Source organism: Protopterus annectens, chromosome 8.part0 (assembly GCF_019279795.1).
Source record: "Protopterus annectens isolate FY-2018-M chromosome 8.part0, PAN1.0, whole genome shotgun sequence".
In the NCBI taxonomy this organism is placed as follows: domain Eukaryota; kingdom Metazoa; phylum Chordata; order Ceratodontiformes; family Protopteridae; genus Protopterus; species Protopterus annectens.
This window is the reverse complement of record NC_056741.1, coordinates 930,032,485-930,052,703: the sequence shown is the minus strand read 5'-3', so window position 1 is coordinate 930,052,703 and position 20,219 is coordinate 930,032,485.

Genomic DNA, 20,219 nt, shown 5'->3' with positions numbered 1-20,219 from the left:
CCCCAGCTGGGGGAGGTTCTTAATGATACCTTTGTGGGGGATAGTGTCCAAACCCTAGGCCAGATCAGGACAACTAGTATGCATTGTCTTATCTTCATACCGGCCTATCACATGAATTAATGGGCTGTGACATCACAGATCACCTATTGCATGCACCTTCCTGACAGTGTAAAATACATACTTCAATACTCCCTCTACACAGACTATGTTCTTGTATGAGTTGGGGGGGCAGCACCTGATGTGTGCATGTACAGACACATGCTGACTCTCCTCATCTGTGAGGAAGACCAACATGTCATCATGGATCTTTTATAAAGGGATACTAGTAATAACCCGGTTGTATGCAACAGAACTGTTTGAGTTGTTAATGCTACACCATGCCTTTTACATCTGTTAGATGTCCTTAAAGAGGTCATAGAGGGCATGCATGACAACTACACTATCATCCTTTTGAACTTGACAAGCCAAAGGCATTTGACACAAATCCACACTGAGGTGCTCATTCAGCACTATCAGATGTGACCATAAACACCTATATCACCAAGGGGGGAGATCACTGTATCACATACGTGGCATCTAAATATGTAGAAATGTGTATAGTGAACCATATCACAGGTCCAGTGATCAGGTCCATACATAACAACTGTCTGCTAGCCCCTTTTCTGTCCATTATTTAAGTCACAGACATCACAAATGACATACACATCCAGTGCGTAAACAGCTGTGTGAAGGACTACAGATCGTGGTCAATTATTGACTCCAACTGTGATATTAGTATAATAAATACTGTATCAACACACACCAAAGATTGCAGTCACAGCTATGACAACAACTGAAATGACACAAGAAATTGGGGGGATTTGTTACATCAGAAAAACAAACACACAACCCAAGTATAATGTAGACCTCACACATTATAATCAGACCAGTACTTATGTGACTTGTGTCCTGTGGTAGATGGCATGTGGAATGTCCACCAGCATGTGGCCACAGTAATGACTACTCCCTTGTTTATAACATAACTACTGAATATATGAAGGACATCCACATCACAGGCCATAATACCTCCATAGTTCACAGCCTTCATCACACCAATAACTGAGTACAATGCACCCTTCTTCATGTACCTCACAAACACATCTTCCAGTGTGGTGTAACTGAAGTGTACCACCTTTGCCACAGTGAGCTGTCACACATTTTATTGGTCATACCTAGGTATTATTTTTTGTGGCATAATAATTACTGTCTGATAGTGTGGAAACCCCATCAAGTCACATACAGGTATAACAGTGTCCCTCCTAACACCTCCAGCAGAATGTTACAGTGTCAGAATAATGTGCATGATTACCCTCATAGAATGCAGACATGTCATAATAGTTGTACAAGTGCGTTTGAACAGAACCAGCTCTGATCACTCTAAATCACATATGTTATGTTAGAGACATGGGATTACTGGTGGTATTAGTCTAATATTGTCCATTAATGTGCATGCTTCTTTTAATGTTGTCCATGAGCTGCCCCATGTCTCACTTGCTTGAGACCTCTGCTGAGATTACACTCATAGTCATGCAAATCAGTTTGCACAGCTTCACAATATGCAGCCTATCCCAATTGTATATAACATGCCTGACAGATGTCTTCTGCATTGTTCATGTAAGGATGCTTATCTCGCATTATCTCACATAGACACCTTCCCCATTGTTATGTCACCTTGTGTGACAGTCACATAATACACACTTCCATTGGGTAGACCCAACTGTACCATATTGATATATGATTGGTGTTGCTGCTACAACTGTCTTCCATTGACATGCCCTCATCTGCTGTACATTAGGCTGTTTTACCGGTCCTCTTTCTCTGTGTTCATTCCTACAATTCATCTATGTGTCCCTATTCAATACACACACTTCCCATCAGTGTTTATTTTATATGGTAGTCCATGTACCCTTAGAGATCATTTACACAACATCAATACAGAATGCTAAAAATGGGATTTCACAATACTCCACACTGTATACACTGTTCTGTACTGTGTTTGGACCATATACATAACAATCATAACTCTCAACTGTCCAGATTTTTGTATTATGTCCAGAATTTTGGCATACATGTTTTGGACTGTTCCTTATAAAATTTGTGGTTTTTCTGCCATATTACTGGAATCATCTTAGCACTAATGTCACTAAATAATTGCATACATTTGAATTTCAGACTTCAAATCCTTCAGAAAATGCATCTTACTTTGGTGTCACTCAGAAACATGCAAAAATCATACAAGAAAAACTTTTTGAATTCTGTATCCAAGATGGAACTAAGAATAAACAACATTTACATAAACTTACACATAAAACAAACTCAAAACTAGGAAATGAAATGTTTATCCATAAATGTTAATGGTCTAAATAATAGTAATAAAAGGAGAAGCCTATTCAAGTACATAAACTTACATAAACCACAAATAGTCTTTTTACAAGAGACACACTTATTAGATAGAGATATAAACAACTTAAATATTAATAATTACACAGTACTAATAAACTCTCAATACAAAACAAAAAAGAGGAGTAGCTATACTACTGCAACTCAACTATAACACCTAAAATAATTACTACTCATCAAGATACATCAGGTATGTTTTGTCTAGTTTCAATAGAGTTAAATAAGAGAATCTATACGTTAGTAAATCTATATTGGATCCCAGGACTAGGATTAAAAACAGTTAAACAGCATTTTGAAGAGATAATTCATTTAACTAAGGGTAGCCTGATATTGGCAGGAGACTTCAACTGTATAATGAATGAAAAAGATACAGATTCTAAATCCAAAAGAAGAAAACAACCCATCTCTAAAGCACTATCAAAATTTATAGATACATTGTATTTAAAAGATATAAATGAATTTGCAGAACCAGACTCACTAATCTTCACATTTTATTCTCATAGATATAAAACTAACTCTAGAATTGATAGAATATATGTTGCCAATGACCTAATAACAAAAATTGACAAAGACAAAATCATAAATTGTCCTTTATCTGATCATAATGCCATAGTCTTTGAGATAGAGCTTACACCATTTTATTCAAATCCCATTACTAGGATACCTTCCTATATCACAAAATTGAGAGATTTCAAAGAATTTTATGAAGAAACAATCAAAAACTTTCTAGAAATAAATTACACAGAAGATATTTCAGAAATATATGTCTGGGATTCATTAAAAGCAGTTACATATGGGAAGATATTATCCTGGTACATAAATAAAAGGAAGTTATGGAATAAAGATATGCTAGACTTACAAAACAAAGCAGATAAATTGAAACTGGAAATACAAAAGGGTAATGCTACTCAAGTTCAAGAACTTACACAAATCAATAAGAAGTATACAGAATTGCTACATCATAAGATTATGATTAACTTAGAAAAGATAAAAATAAACTCATACTCTACTAATTCAGCACACCTGAGATACTTAACTAATAGAACAAAATAAATAATTAAATCTAAGCAAATAAAAGAAATATTTATTCCCAATACTAACAAAAGAGTTACGGAACTAAATGATATTTTAGAAGCATTCAGACTCCAATTTAACATTGATAATTCCATAAATACTCAAGATACACCTACTAAGGATATAAAAATACTTAGAAAACAATATTCATATTAAATTAACACAAGAACAAATAGACATTATAAACAAACCAATCAATATGACAGAATTAAAATCACAAATTAAAAAGCTCAAGACAAATAAAGCACCTGGCCCAGACAATATGCTACCAGAAATGTATAAATTAATACCCAATCAAGCCATATCTTTATTATTAAAAGTATATGATATAGCCAATAAAGATTTGAATATACCACCCTCTTGGAAATATTCATTGATATTCCCAATTATCAAACCAGATAAAGATGAGAAACAGTGTTCCTCATATAGGCCAATATCATTACTCAATATAGACTACAAGATGTTTATGGCTATATCAGATAGGATCAAACACTTTCTTCCTTTCTTAATTCACAAAGATCAAACAGGTTTTATTAAAGGAAGAAATACTTCAGATAATATTAAAAGAATACTAACATTAATAGATTATAGCAAACATAAAGTCCTAAATTTAAATGTAATCTCATTAGATATTAATAAAGCTTTTGATTCGTTAATTGGAACTTTCTTTCACTAGTTTTAAAAGAATATAACTTTCCTTCTAATTTTAATAATCTTATCCAAATACTATATGAAAAATCTACTGCATATGTTAAACTGGGATCATATAGATCAGGCCCTATAACAATAAAAAAGGGAACTGAACAAGGTTGCCCTTTATCACCATTGTTATTTGCATTACTCATAGAACCCTTTGCAAATCAAATCAGATCAAACAATAACATAAAGGGCATTTGTATTAATAAAATGTTAAACCTTAAAATCCAACTCTTTGCTGATGACATACTATTAACTCTCTCAGATGCAAATGAGTCTTTGAATGCTCTATTTAACTCCATGAATAAATTTCAAAATATTTCAGGCTTAAAATGTAATGAAAACAAAACTAAAATTATGCCCTGTAATTGTAAAAAAAAAATAATATAAACAAAAGATTTTCCAAATATATAGTAACAGAAAGTAAATTATTATATCTGGGAATAAATCTACTCAATGAATTAACAGATTCTCTAATATTTAACTATAATAAAATACTAGACAAAATAGAACAAACAATTGGTTACTGGAATAAATATATCTTTTCAACAGCAGACAGATTATATCTTATTAAAATAATCATATTTCCCAAAATAGTATACTTAATACAAAATTTTTCATTGCCACCTCCCAAATATATTATTCAAAGATACAATAAACTAATTTTAAATTTTCTATGGTTTCCAAATAAACCCGTATAGCCTTAAATAAACATTTGCCAGATTGGGAAGATGGTGGAATTAATTTACGGATATTGATTTATATATTACCTCATCTGTTATTAAAAACATAACACTATGGTTAAATAATTCATGCACACCTATATGGAAACAAGCCCATGAGCAGATTTACATAGAAATCAATTATAATCACATACAAGACAACTTAACAGTAATACCATCACCCCTTATATGGATGTTAAAAGATTATTTTTTAGGGAAAAGGAATAATATTAATAAATTGCCATCAAACTATGTAAGTTCTACACTTTCAGTGTTCAGAACATATATAAACAAAATACCAAATATTAATTCTTGGATTTTTCTTATTTTCCCTATAGCTTTTACACCAAATATTCTAGATACATTCCAAATATCTAAAATAAATATACTTAAACAAGAAACATTACTCTTTTGGCATCAACTTATAGAGAAAGGGAAAATTCTAACAAAGGAACAGATAATTTATAATTATAATATAAATAAAGACAATTGGCTGTTTTTACAAAATCTAAGGCATTTTCTTATAAATAAAATAGAACAAATGCAACCTTCAGTTAGACATGAAGCTCCAAAACTCATTGAATACCTTATTCTTATCACAAAACAGCCTTATCAGGGTACAGGTTATTTGTCTAATATCTATAAAATTGTTAAAAAAAACAAAAAACTATCATGAAAAATCATACTGGGATTATTATACTTTAATAAACAACCATCCTCCAGTTGAAGAAGAAAAAAGTTATATTCTAAAATCTTCCAAATTTTCTACATTATCAAAATACTGGCAATTATTCACTTGGAGATATCTACACAGAAGTTTCTATACACCACATAGGTTAGCCAAAATGTATTCTATTGAAGATCAATGTTGGAGATGCCATATCAAGATAAAAGCAGATTGGCAGCATGTTTTTATGAATGTATATGTCTCAATATGTACTGGAAATCCATTAATTATTTTTTCAGACTGTTTATAATGATAATTTTCAATTAACAAAGTCTTTAATTTTATTCAACTCTCCTATTCCAAACTGTGTACCAAAAAATACACTAAAATCCTATGGTCACTATTGGCAATTTCACGTAAAATCATAACTATACACTGGAAAAATGAGGCTTTGCCTACGTTCAAGGAATTTGAGACTTTAACAACAACAGTTGCTCACATGGAAATATTAACAGTGAAGAACAGAACTAAAAGATCTACTTCTTACCATTACTCTTGGATGAAAGTACTGGAAATACTTGAAAATATCGAAGAAGATATATCATCTTATGTTTCTAACTCTATATAATATAGAATTTCAATGTTATTTGCATAGACACCAATGTAAATAGTTATATAATGGTTTGAAGTTAGTAATGTTTTAGAATTGTAAATATGTTATTTATCTTTATTTCATGTAATGTTTAAGACATCTTATTTGAAATAATAAAAAAAATATTTAGTGAAGAAAAAAGAAAATGCATCTTAACACAATCCTTGTTATTGTAGCACATTTTAAAGAACAAATATGCCAACTCTGTCCATATTTCTGGGACTTTATGTTGGGCTTTGTTCAGGTTTCTTGCACTAAGAGATTGAGAGCTGTGAGAACTATATATACATACATACAAATATTTCAAACACGGTCATTAAAAGCCCTTCTAGGCTGCCAATATACCAAAACACTTGTTCCATAATAAATGTCCAGGTTGTTCTTAAAAATATCTAAAATAGTACTGGCTTTAATGTAATTTAGAAGTCTGTTCCAAGCATCAGCTACTCTGTCAGAGAACCAATTAGTACACTTCTCATTCCTAGAGAATCTTCCACATAGGTTGTCTGATGATTCTCTATTACTTTTTGATAAACCCAAACATTCCCAGAGGTAGTTGTCAGTAAATGCCCTATATACTTGAATAAGCTCTCCTCTTAGATATCTGTAAGAAACACTGAACAAGTTCAGATAGTTCAGTCTTTCATAATAACTTAAATTTTCACATCCATGGATGCTCTTGGTATATATCTGCTGTACTCTTTCCAGTTTATGCATGCTTGTTTTCTTATAGAGTTTCCATATTGTTATTCCATACTCAAGTTTGGGGCTAATGTAACTAACAAACAATGACTTCATCATTTTTGATTTCCTAGACTTTATACATCTTTTTATTCAACCTATAGTGCTATAACTATTATTAACCAATTGATTGGTATGATTAGAAAAGCTCATAGCTGAATCTACCGATATACCCGGGTCCTTAAATGAGTCTACAGTTTCAATCACTGTGATCTATATTAAATATTCACCTTTCAATTTATGTCTCCCAAATTTCATATGCTTAGTTTTTGATGTATTTATCAGCATATTATTCTCCTGTGCCCAAATGCTCAATTTAGTCAAGCTATTTTGCAGACATGTCTTATCTGTAACACATGTAATCAGTTTATCCAATTTCAGGTCATCTGCATATTGACAGTAGAATACTCCAGATGAAAAAGTTAGGTCTGAAAGATACAATCTAAGCAACTAAGGGCCTAGGACGGAGCCCTGTGGGACACCCTGACTGTAACCAAGGATTTCACCTGTCCAGTTTATGTATGACACTTGTCATGTCCTATTTGTAAGTCATGCAGCTATCCATATTATCAAAAGTACATCAATACCTAGTTGTACTAATGTATTGATCAGTGTTTTGTGTTTGCCCCTATTAAATGAAGTTAAATTTATATAAATTACATCACAGCACTATTTTTCATTCATAGCTGTTATTATATTGTTATAGAACATCATGTTACAGGTGGTAAAAGATCTGGTTTCAACATATGCCTGCTGATATATGGTTTCAAGTCCCAACCTATCCAGTTCTGAAAATAACATCCAACATTACCTTCTCCATTATTTTTCCACAACATGAAAGTAGACTTAAGGGTTTTTATGACTCTGGGTCTGTCCTACTCCCCTTTCCCTTGAAGACAAGTTTAATAACGCATGTCTCCAATCTTGAAGAATCTTCCCATATTTATAACCTAGTGAATACTAAATAAATGATACTGTAAGTTCTTGCTGAAGTGTTCTCAGGTCATTGTTACTAATTCTGTCTCCTCACTGTGCTTTGTTTGGATCCAGTTTGTGCAGTTCTTTTTCAATATAATCTAATTTGATTCCAGTATCTGGAGTTACATGCATGTCACTAGGACAACTTATTACTGCTTTTGTAGAACCAAATTGTTTTGCACAAGACTTTGTAAATATATTTATAATCTGTTGTGTCTGAGAATAAATTATCGAATCTGCACACAGTTTATCAGTTTGTGTGTCTTTAGTCCTTCCACATTTTATGTATCTAGAAAAAGGTTTCCTATTATGCTCAATAAAACATGTTTTGTTTTATTAACGTATTTTATTAAATGATTTTATGTAAGTGACTGCAGCCTTGGTAATCACTACTATTTTTGGTATATATATATATATATATATATATATATATATATATATATATATATATATACATATATATATATATATATATATATATATATATATATATATATATATACATGCAACATTTATTAAACAAACTATAACAAAAAAAAAATCAAAAGAACATGATATGCAGAAATATATTGGACTTAAATCTAACAAAGCCCCAACAGGATATAAATTTACCCAGAAAACTTTAAGTCATGCTCCTGTTAGGTGCCATTGAGTCAATTTTGTCTAATGTCTATCCTATAGACAGTTTTTACTAAATAGTTTCTGGTCCTCAAAGAGCCCAGTACGGGCTGATAGTGACATGTCCATGTCTGCTGTCACCATGGCAACCCAGTATATTGGAGGTCTTCCCCTCCTACGCTGGACACTTACAATACCAATCATAATGTTATATGTTTGGCAGAATATAACCCAAATAGCTAAGGCACCTGCAGCAGTGATCATTCAAACATTTATTTAAATATAGTAAAAATGATTTTCAACATTTCCCAAGACTGTGTTCTTGTAAGGCTTATAATCATTATGATTATGATTATGATTATGATTATGATTATGATTATGATTATGATTATGATTATGACTGTAAGCCATGCAAGAGCACAATCTTAGAAACTGATGAAAATCATTTTTACTATGTTTAGATCATTTCTCCAAAAAGCATGTAATTAATTACAGTCTACTTATCAATTTTGAAGTTCAAAAATGGAACTATATAGAGAAAGTACAGTTGTGTAAGTAAACATAACAGTAGATGCTCGAATGATCACTTTTGCAGTAGCCTTAGCTCTTTGGATTATATTCTGTCAGCTTACAAAGCTTTAGAGCATTCTCCACATGCTCCAACTGTCAGGCTGCCTAAACAGACAGGTTTGAGGGTCAAGCTCTTCAGAGCTTTCATGCCAACTGAGAGAGGGAAGCTGAGCCCTGAGAGGACATAACCAGAAGAAAACACACACACACACACACACACACACACACACACACACACACACACACACACACACACACACACACACACACACACACACACACACACACACACAAAACAATATACTCAAAACATTAAGGGGGAGGGAGTGGGTATTGCAGCAGTGATCGATTTGAACATCTAATGTTATATTAAGTTTACTTACATAACCATACTGTTCATCATGTTGATCACTGCTGCAGTATCCTAAGCTAAATGGGTAGATTACCGTAGCTTATAACATTTGCGAGTGGGAAGGGTATACATTCAGGAGCCCCTGGAAAATGGTACTAGCAATACCTAATCTAGACCTAGAATAGAAATCAAGCTTATAGTGGCCTGTAAAAGTATGTACAGAGGGCCAAGTTGCTCCTTTTAGAATACTTATAAAATCCAACCTTTTCCAAAAAGCCTTTGATGAAGCCAAGACCAAAGCAGATTGAGCATTGACTCTGCCCAGAATAGTTTTTTTGTGGAGAGAGAGAGAGTAACCAAAGGTAATAGCCAAGAGAACCATTTGGAAATAGTCTGTTTAGTCACAGGTTGTCCCTTCTTCTTAACTTTACAAGAAAGGAATAATTAATCAGGATCTGAAAGATTTTGTTCTATCAAGATAGTGCCTGAATTGTATGTAGACATCCAAGGTATGGAGTATCCTTTATCCCTCATGTTTAGGTTCAGGAATGAAAACAGGGAGCTTGAAAGTTTGGCTTAAAGTAAACTTGGATACCATTTTAGGCATACAAGAATTAGTTTTCAAGAAATCCTCTCTCTCTGTGGAAAAGAAGATAGGGTTGACTCACCATAAGAACTTACAACTCAAATAATCTTCCTACAGAGATCAGATCAATCAATAAAACTGTATTCAGTGTTAAGAACCTCATGTTAACCATGTCTATATTAGATGATCGAACGTTTAGTTAAGCAAATAACTAAACGTCGATCACTAAATATCGAAAATCAAAACCGCGAACGGCATGTTTCCACACAGGGAAACAATGCCGTTGTCCCACCCCCCCAAAAAAATAAACACAAATCAAGTGGGGGGGCTTCACCCCCCACACCCCCCCTTAACTAAATATACCAACTCCGAGACCGGTCCACATTGTAGAAAGTACAAAATCCGTGTAATGGACAAATGACTTGTTTCCCTGCGTGGAAAACTGATGTTCGAGGTTTTGATGTTCGATATTTAGTGGTCGGCGTTTAGTTATTTGCATAACTAAACATTCACTCACATAATAGGGAACCTGTTAGACTCATGAGCTGGTTAAAATGGAGCAAGTGTTAGCTTCTCTAATACAAAAATAAGATCTCAAGGAGGAGACACTGGTTTTCATGGAGGTCTGTTATATAAAACCCATTTCAAAAACATTTTCACATGAGAATGCATTGAAAGAGGGGGGATCCATGGGTAGACATGCTGAAATAGCTCACAAACCTTGATGAAGGAGTAACAACGGTCACAGGATAGTAACATACATAAATATTAAAAAACTCTATAAACACCTGTCCTGAAAGGGTACTGGTTATGCTGTTGGCACTAACAGGAAAACCTTTTCCGTTTATTAAAATATGATTTTTCTAGTAGCAGGCTTTCGTGCAACCATTAACCTCTGCTGTACATCCTTAGTAAACAGGTACTTAAGGAAATTAAGACCATATCATGCAGGCAGTCAGCTGAAGTTGATTCAGGTTGGGGTGTATAAAAGTGTCATGTTCTTGAGTGAATAGATCCATTCTATGAAGAAAGTTGTAATTGTCCCTGTCTGTTTCCAAAAGAAGGAAGAACTGTTGCTGCCTGGGCCAGAAGGGAGTCACCACAATAATCTTGGAAGATGTCTTATGAATCTTCAGAAGTACCCTGGATATCAGTGGAAAGGGTAGAAAAGCATAAAGAAAGATTTCTCTTCAAGGAAAGAAAAATACATCTGTTTTGCAGGCCTTCTTGCATGGAGTTTTAGAGAAGAATTTAGCTGGCTGATTTTTCAGAGAAAAGGCAGAGTTCTACTTGAGGAACTCCCCAAAGATGGATCAAATATTGGAAAACCCCCTGATCTAGCTTCCATTTATGAGGGTCTGCCTTTGTTTTGTTCAGCTTGTATGCAGCACAATTTTGCTCTGATAGTGTATAAGATGCCTGTAGAGTAAGACTGAGTAGTAATGCTATATCCCAAGCTGATATGGCTAGTTGGCGAAGGAGGTAAGACCTGGTTTCTTCTTGCTTGTTGATGTACCTCATGATTGTGGTATTGTCTTTAACAACTTGAAGAAGTCCAGTGGACCAAAGATTATTCAGAGTTGAGTGCCTTGACTAGAGCTAGTATATCTTTTGCATTTATGTGCTTGCATCTATCCTTGGTGTTTCAAATACCTTGCACTTTTATCCTTCCTGAGACTGCATGTAAAGCAAAGTCCAAAACCTCTGTGGTGACCGATTACTTTGGTGCTGGGGGAGGAAGCCTAGATTTAGGGACACGTACTGTCTCCATGAAGTGATTTCTCTTCTGACAAATCCCAGTACTGGAATTTGAAAAGATAATTGGTTTTGGTGCTGAGCCCAGACTTCAGATACCATTATTATCTTTGTCATGTGAAGTCTTGCCAGGGGTATCATGAAAATCATTATGCCATGAGACTCAAAATCCTGAGGCATTTAATCACAATGGTCAAAGTTTAAGATGAAAACCTTAAAATAGATGTAGATGTAGTTCTTTTTTCCTATGGAAGAAATGCCGTTTGAAGTGAATTGTCTAGGAGATACCCCAGGAACACAATCCTGTGTGACAGAGTCAATGTTCTCTTGAAATCCCAGCTTCTGTAAGAGATCTCTCAACAAAGAGAATGAGTCTTGACACTTTAAAAAGACTCTGCAAAAATAAGCAAGTCATCTAAATATGGAAAATGTGGATACCCTATAGCCTGCAAAGAGTTAGACACTTTGTGAACACTCTTTGCACAGTGAAAAGTCCAAAGAGTAAAGCACAGAACTGATAATATGATCCAGATAAGCAAAACCTTAAGAAATCCCTGAAGTCTGGATGAATATGGATGTGATGACAAGCTTCTTTTAACTTCAGTGTTACCAGAAAACTTTAATGAGGGTGAAGAGGTAACAGGTTGTGAAGTGACAGCTTTTTGAACTTGTGCCCTTTTACAAATTTATATAGCAAAGAAAGATCCATAACTGGTATGCAGGCATTTTCCTTGTTTGGCACCAACAACAACCTTGAATAAAAGCCTTTCCCAAACTGTGAAGAAGGAATTGTTTACTCTCTGAGGCAACATAAGTTAAAGCACAGGGGAAACGTAGAAGAGGCTGGTCTGGTGGATGAGAAATTATTCCCTGAAAAAGAGTAGTTTCTTCTCATTCTGTAACCATGGTTAATAATATTTAAAACCCTTTTGCCTGAAATTATCTGTTGCCAAAGAGAAAAATGGAGATTCGGGTTTTCTGGAAGGGGAAAAGGGATTTCCAGGCTGGGATCAAGATGCATAGTCCCTTAAGTAGTCATTCTTTCTTGTTTGACTATCTTTTGTTTTGGGGGGGTTCTCCCTGTTTTTGTAACTCCTTTGACATTGCTTCATAAATATCTGTTTACCAGCATTTAGCTGAGACTGTTTATTTTGTTTCTTGCCAATATCAAAGGAAGGGGTACAGAATCCCTTAGAAAGTTTGGAAAAGGAGGGCTGAACATTTTGAGGAATTCCCTGTATCAGCTCTTTCCTCTCCTCACATTTTTGATGAACTCTGCAGCAGAGTAACCTAGAACTAAATATTTAACCAAAGGAGAATTTAAAATCTCATTTTTCACATCTTCTGGGATTCCACCTGTATCCCTGCTGGACAGGAGCATCGGGTGATGATTTGTCTATACATGGCCTAAACTCTTGGCTAGGTTTATAAGGGCCTCAGGGCCAATAGCCTAGTAACTTCCTATGATCCTATGATCCTATGTTCCCAGAATACAGTCAGGTAAGCTTCCTCAAAACAATACCAGTGGCAATAGCTCTGGAAGAAGTATCAACAGAGTGATACACACACTTTAAACAATGAGTGGTGACCTGTGAAATGGAGGAAACAATCATTTAAAGAAGATAATATTAAAATAGGAGCCTGATAATTCAAAATTCTGGAAATTAAAGTTTAAGAATCATAGATGTTTTCCCATACTTATCAGTTATTTTACCATCATTGTCAGAATGTGTAGTATTGGAATTAACTAATTGTTAAACAGCAGTAGGATTAACTAAGGCTATAGTTGCTGGGTCACGCTTTGGATGAGTATATAGAAACTTAAAAGACTGAAGAACTTTATACAATCTATCTGCCTATTGAGAAGTAGCTGATACAGGAGAAGTGCAGACAGTGGCACACACGTCTTCCAATGCTGACACCACAAGAGGAATGGGGAAGTTCTGGAAATTCTATTTGTAACAGTTCTTAGTATTTAATGAGGGACTGAAAAAACACAATTTTCACTCATTGAAAACACTGGCAAATTCTGGAAATAGTCTCACAAAGAAGGGAAACACTCACAGCGAGAATGGGATACCATGCTCTCATCTGAATCTGAATCAGACTGAGAGAAAATCATGTACCTACCCCTTCATTTTCCAGTCCAGATTCAGACTCGACTTTCTCTTCAGGAATCACTTTTTCCCTTTAGCGGAAACCACTTTATATGAAGAATTAATAGCTTGAATTATACCCTGAGTCAGTCCTAAAAAAATACTCCTGTTCAGGGAATTTTGAGCAGACCAGATATATGTTTAGTTTTCTGTTTGTTTTTGACAGGAAAAGTGGGGCAAATAGCGTTGTTAAAGGCAGCAGCATCTTCCACACTGACAGGCACAATGTTCTAACCTAACAGGGAAGACTACTCTTCTCCCTTTTCTAGGACTGTCAACAGTGACTCTCCCTTGCTCACTTAGGGGACCTCAACAGCCACAAAGGACATGACTAACCACCCACCCATGGTGGCTGTAGGTGATACACCAGAGTGATCTGGGGTAAAAGATGAATGGTCTGAGGAATCAACTTTGACCACAGCAGAGTCACCCCCCTGCAGCTGAGTTAAAATGATAACCTGCTGTAGTGACAAAGGCTGTTTGCTTAACTTTTTCTTTTTGTGGCTGGAAGAAGGAATGATACAGGACAAGGAGTTTGTCCCACGGTCAAGCCAAAAATGTGCTCTGTCCCAGGGAAAACAAGCAGCAGATGCCATAAACACAGTAAAAAGCACTTTAAACACATTGCCAGATTCAAAAAGTAAAATAAATACGCAATTTCTGTAAAAAGTCATTTTAAACTGTTTCTAACAATGTTCAAACTGACAGGGGAAAAAGTGCTCTCCCTTTTAAAAGTATAATTAAGACTCGAGACAGTTCATTAAAACACAAACTCCTAGAAGAAAAATAAGTTTCCTAAGCATGAAATTACAAATACACAGTAGGCCAGATTCATTAACGTCTACATTTAGTGTACATTAAGTATACATAATCTGCACTGAAGAATATTCCTACCACATTTTTTGTGCTTTCTATTGATTCAGAAAGCTTAAACTAAGTGTACATGTAGTCTACACTTTGTGGTAACCCTTATGAATTTCCTTTGATATTTAAGACTGCAAGAATATCAGTAGAAAAACTAAAATTAGGAGGAAGAAGGTGTGAGTTATACTTGTGTTGTCTGTTCATACAAAACATATACACTTAGTCTACACATACTGTATGTATTAATGAATCCCAAGGAATATTTTTTAGTTTGGAAGATTTTTCCCCAAAGGGACCTTATACACACAGTTATGAAACAGTGCAACCTGACTGTCAATGTTCAAAGGCCAGTAGAGGATCATTGTCTTTGGTGGCAGGAAAGTTCTGGAGGGCTTGGCACTGAAACCTGTCTTTATAGGCATCTCCGCTAGAGCTGCTTAACAGTTTGAGCATGTGCAAGTTACCCTGAAGCTTTGGAAGCTGGACTACTGTTATATCCTTGTAACTTGCTAAGGCTACTGTAGCAGCGATGAATATGATGAACATGTGATTGTGTTATAAAATGCTCACTTCTGACTGACCATATCATTTATATACTCCAGTTAATAACTCATGCATTTGCATCTATCCAGGTTCTTGTAACCACTATCAAGGCAATTACTTCAAATTTGACAGAGGCCTTTGCAAAATATGAAGTAACAATCTAGTCCTAATTCTAACTTAAAAACCTATATGTGTTAATTATGCAGAGGACCCAGTACTTGTTTTATCTTTTTATGGGATTTGCTTGGAAAGTTGTGCTGAAACATACCCAAATTCCACCCCTTTAGACAATGAGGTAATCAGGGTCCCCATCTGGCAAATGGGTTGAACTTTGTGTTAGGGCTAGAAGGCAGATAAGGAACAATAGCCTAATAGCCACTAATGTTGCTGGTAGGTGAGGTAACTTGATGGAGTTACAGTCCTAACCCCTTCATTTGCTTGTATCTATCACTATATAGGATAATGCTTACAATTATGTATTATCTAAGAGTGCCCACACCTAAGGCATAAGGGAAGTCACACCTTTCAAAATCACCTCTGTGATTAGCCTGGCATCCATTTTGTGCTCTAGTGTCAAATGGAGTGTTAGTGCCAGCAGGTGCCTGAGCCACTAAACATATTTAGGTGACCTGGGCCATAGTCACAGATCTATCTTGCTGGCTAATACACTCACTAAGTGATTCAAGGTGATTTATTTAGTTAGGTAGTTAGTTAATTTTCTGTATTAAAAAGACTGACACCAAATCTCTGAGCATATTTTACAGAAAGGAAATATTTTCAAAATAATCATAGCTGGATTCAGAAAATTTGGCCACATCATGTTAAGTGAATTTGCACAGTGATTGGGAATGGGCAAGGTGAGTGTAAATCAGAAAAAAACAGCTACATGACATGGCTAGGCCGAATAATGTGGTTGGCTGCGTTATATGCTAATAACCAAAAAAGGAAATGATGTGTGATAATGAGACAAAACAAGATGGCAAAGCAATTCAAACTGTTAAAATCAAACACAGTGACACTTTGCTCACTTTAGATTTGAAGCTGCCTGTATGCCAATGTTCAGAGAGAATACTTCATGCAAATATGCTTGGTGTTGGTGAAGCTATTGCAAATGTGTATCTGCAGGTGGATCTGATTGCAGCTGCTTTTCCTGACAATGAGTGATGGTATTATTTCAGACAAAAAAAAAAAAAAATATATATATATATATATATATATATATATATATATATATATATATATATATATATATATATATATATATATATATATATATATATATATATATATATATATATATATATATATATATATATATATACACTGTATGTATGTCTCTCTCTCTCTCTTTCTCTCTCTCTCTCGTTAGATGCCTTTACTAATTGCATAGAAAGTGTGGTCTGACTATGCGTTGGGTAATATCCCTGCCCAGAACTGGCTCTTTTGGATGTAGCAGAACAAAGTGGTGATGGTTCCCGGAGTAATGTATAGTCTTCCACTGCTTGTAAACTTGCAGAGACTTCATTTTTGAAGACCTAATGCTATCCTCCATCTTGATGTTCCTCTTCCTTTTTTTGTTCTCCCTACCTCTATTTGTTTCACAAACCTCCCCTCACCATTGTCTTCCCTCTGTTGGTCTGATGTCTCCATCACCATTGTGTTCCACCTCCCTCATTGTGTTATCTCACTCCCTGTCAGCTATGTGTGCCTTTCCCTGCTATCTATTCTCCCCCTTTATCCACCTTACTTCTCTGACTTCATTCATCAACCTTTTCTCCTCTAAAAAAAGAAAAAGAAAAAAATAAATAAAAGTGTGCCTACCCAACAAAAAATACTCTCACCCATATCTTTGAATATTCCAAATATTTGATTAATTTATAGAAAATTGGCTCAAATTCTTCATCATAAAATGTATAATTAAATAATTATAGCTATTGTAATTCTCCAGGATTATTGAGATAAGAACATGAGAGGTATACTCCTGTCCCATCTCCAGCATGAATATTCCTTATTTGTTCATCTGAAGTTCTTCTCTCAACTTGCTTCCCCTTTTCATCTCTTTCCTACACTCTCATTCCTAACCTATAATCTGGACAAAAAATAAACATAGCACACACATGCCCACAAAGGACTTGCAAAAGAAAATCATCTTTCTGTGGTCATACGTTACATGACAGATTATAATGAGCAATGTTGCTGCACATGTTTAACCAACAAGACATAACATTTCTCATCTTTTGATAAAAATTAAGTTCAGTCCTTTTACTGACCTATGATATTGCTATTGGTCATGCAAATGCACTAAGCATAGCTGTGTATAACCATGCAAATTTCAAGTAAAGTAAAGATAATGCCTTTATTCTAACAGTGTAATGGCTCATTGTACTTATGAAATGCTTTGGAATGTGTCATTGCCCTGGCTGGTTCTTCTTACTAATTCACTAGTAAACTAAATATTATTTGGCACGGTATGGCTCAAATCCCTCAAAACTTACATTTCTTTTCTTGCTATCAGTCTGCAAATAAGCTACATTTCCCTAATATGTGCACTTTATGACCACTTCATAGTTGACTCCTTCAGTTGCTCCCCTTGTTAATGCACTAGTATAGAGACTATCATTAGTTAAGGAATGGGTTCAGTTTTGTTTTTTGATATCAGTCTGCATATGTACTATATTTCCTTGATACGTGTGTGTTTTATAACCTCTTTTAGTCTAATTGATTCTGTGGCTACCCTTACTTGAGAACTGATTTCTGTGCAGGTTATGTTTAATTGAAAGCCAGTAACTACTGATAGCTTTTATAACAAATATTCAAGCCTTGTGCCAGACCTTTCTATGGGTATCTTTTAAAACAACTGTTGAAGTATATAGCTTCTTCTTACTAAGCATATAGTTGTTGTTTCATTAATAGCTTTATATGGTTTAACTTTGAAAAAAGGATTCTTACCCTCTTTGTCTTCAGTGATAACAGCTTTATTTGAAAGGAAAGCACACTTTCTTCAATTGACATCATCTGATCTAATCATTAAATGTAATTTCTAAATTATTTATACACTCATTGTCTAAGTGAGGATTCCAGAGAAATCAAAGTAAGTAAGTAACAGAGAAAGAGCTCACAGCAGCCAGTCACAGTCAGGAAGTAACTACCACTCAGGATACAGAAGAGATATACTGGTATGTGGACTGATTTGATTGGTTGACTCTCTTAAGGGTATCATATTTTCCGTTTTTAATGACATTCAGTTTGTAGAAACGGTCCACTGCCTACTCTCTGATATTGCCAAGACTAGTGCAGTTTGGTATATCATGTTAATTTACTGTATCCCACCTCTCTTGTCAAAGTTCCACATTATTCTCCATTCATGTATTGTCATAAGATCTTCTCCATTGTACTTTTCAATCCTGCTTGGAGAGGAAGTCATCCTTGATTTCTTCTGTCAATCTCTGTGGTTTTTGTTTCTATAGTTAAAACTCTTCTCAATGAATAGCCAATCATGTCATTTTTCCTTTCATGAAGCATTCCTCTGCATATATATTGTTGTACATTACATCAACATTGTCAATGTAGTTTTCCCTTCTGTGTGCACAGACTCACAATGGCTACCTTAGCTGCTTGTACTTTCATATAGCCTTGAGGTGATCTAACATGATCTAACCATAGATCTATGTTACAAGCACAATGAAGAGCTGCTTATCATGCACAATGGCCTGGCCACATGTATAGGTAACATGAATTGAAGCTTATCACCTATGCAGTAGTGCGGGCTCAAATGAAGTCATGGATGCAGAATTTCTGAGTCCTAAGTTCAGACTGGATAATGCATGTGCAGAAAATGGCGGTGCAGCATGATGCAATATATTCCTTGCAGTAAACTGTCATATGCCTTTGCTGTTTCTTCAACTTCTTTCTCTGAAATGCAGCTATGATGTGATGCTTATGCTTTTGTCCTCTAAATTATATGCTGCAATGAGTATCTCAAAAAGCTACTAATAAAATTATTAAGTAAAACATTTTTGTGCAAAGAAGGACCACAGTGATGACATAGCCAGATGAAATGCTTTACAATATCCCTACATAATCCTCCCTGATAAAGCTTTCAAACCAAAGTTTCTAGCTTTCCAAATAGTATGAAATGAATCCTGCGGCCGAACTAGTATGAATGCATTTCATGAACTGATTGCATACTGAGCTTCATTTATTAGGTACAAATGACATGCTGATTATTTTTAATTATAATTGTACTCTGACCAAACATACATAAACAATATATCAACGAAGAACCATTGCATAAATGATGTTGATTGGGAAAGAATCTGGAAAATGTTTGACATATGTATTTTCATCATACGGCTGACTTCCTCATTGTGTATAAACAAACATAGATAATCTCAAGCTGGCAATCCAGGATATTACCTCTCTAATTATTTAGCTTGCTGCTTACAAAAAGGACACTACATATTCATTAGAAATATTGCAGGAGAGTTCTGTGCAACATTCTTCCTTCCAAATTTTCTAGCAAACGTTCTGTGTTCACAAACTATGGATATGGTTTGTTCCATTTGTTATTAAATGATTGACGTGGATAAACTGCTATGGTCTGCTAAGGTAAACTTGAAGTTGCAGAAAATTGTTTAATATGCATGAGTCACTGAGTTATTGATTGCTTCATTGCTTCATCAAATCATCATGTATGCTTCCAACATCATCTCAGGTGTTGTTACCAAAGGAATCTTTTGAAGCAATGCATGTTTTATAGTGACTAGTAGTTCAAATGCCCACTCATGGAAGATTAATTAACTGCAG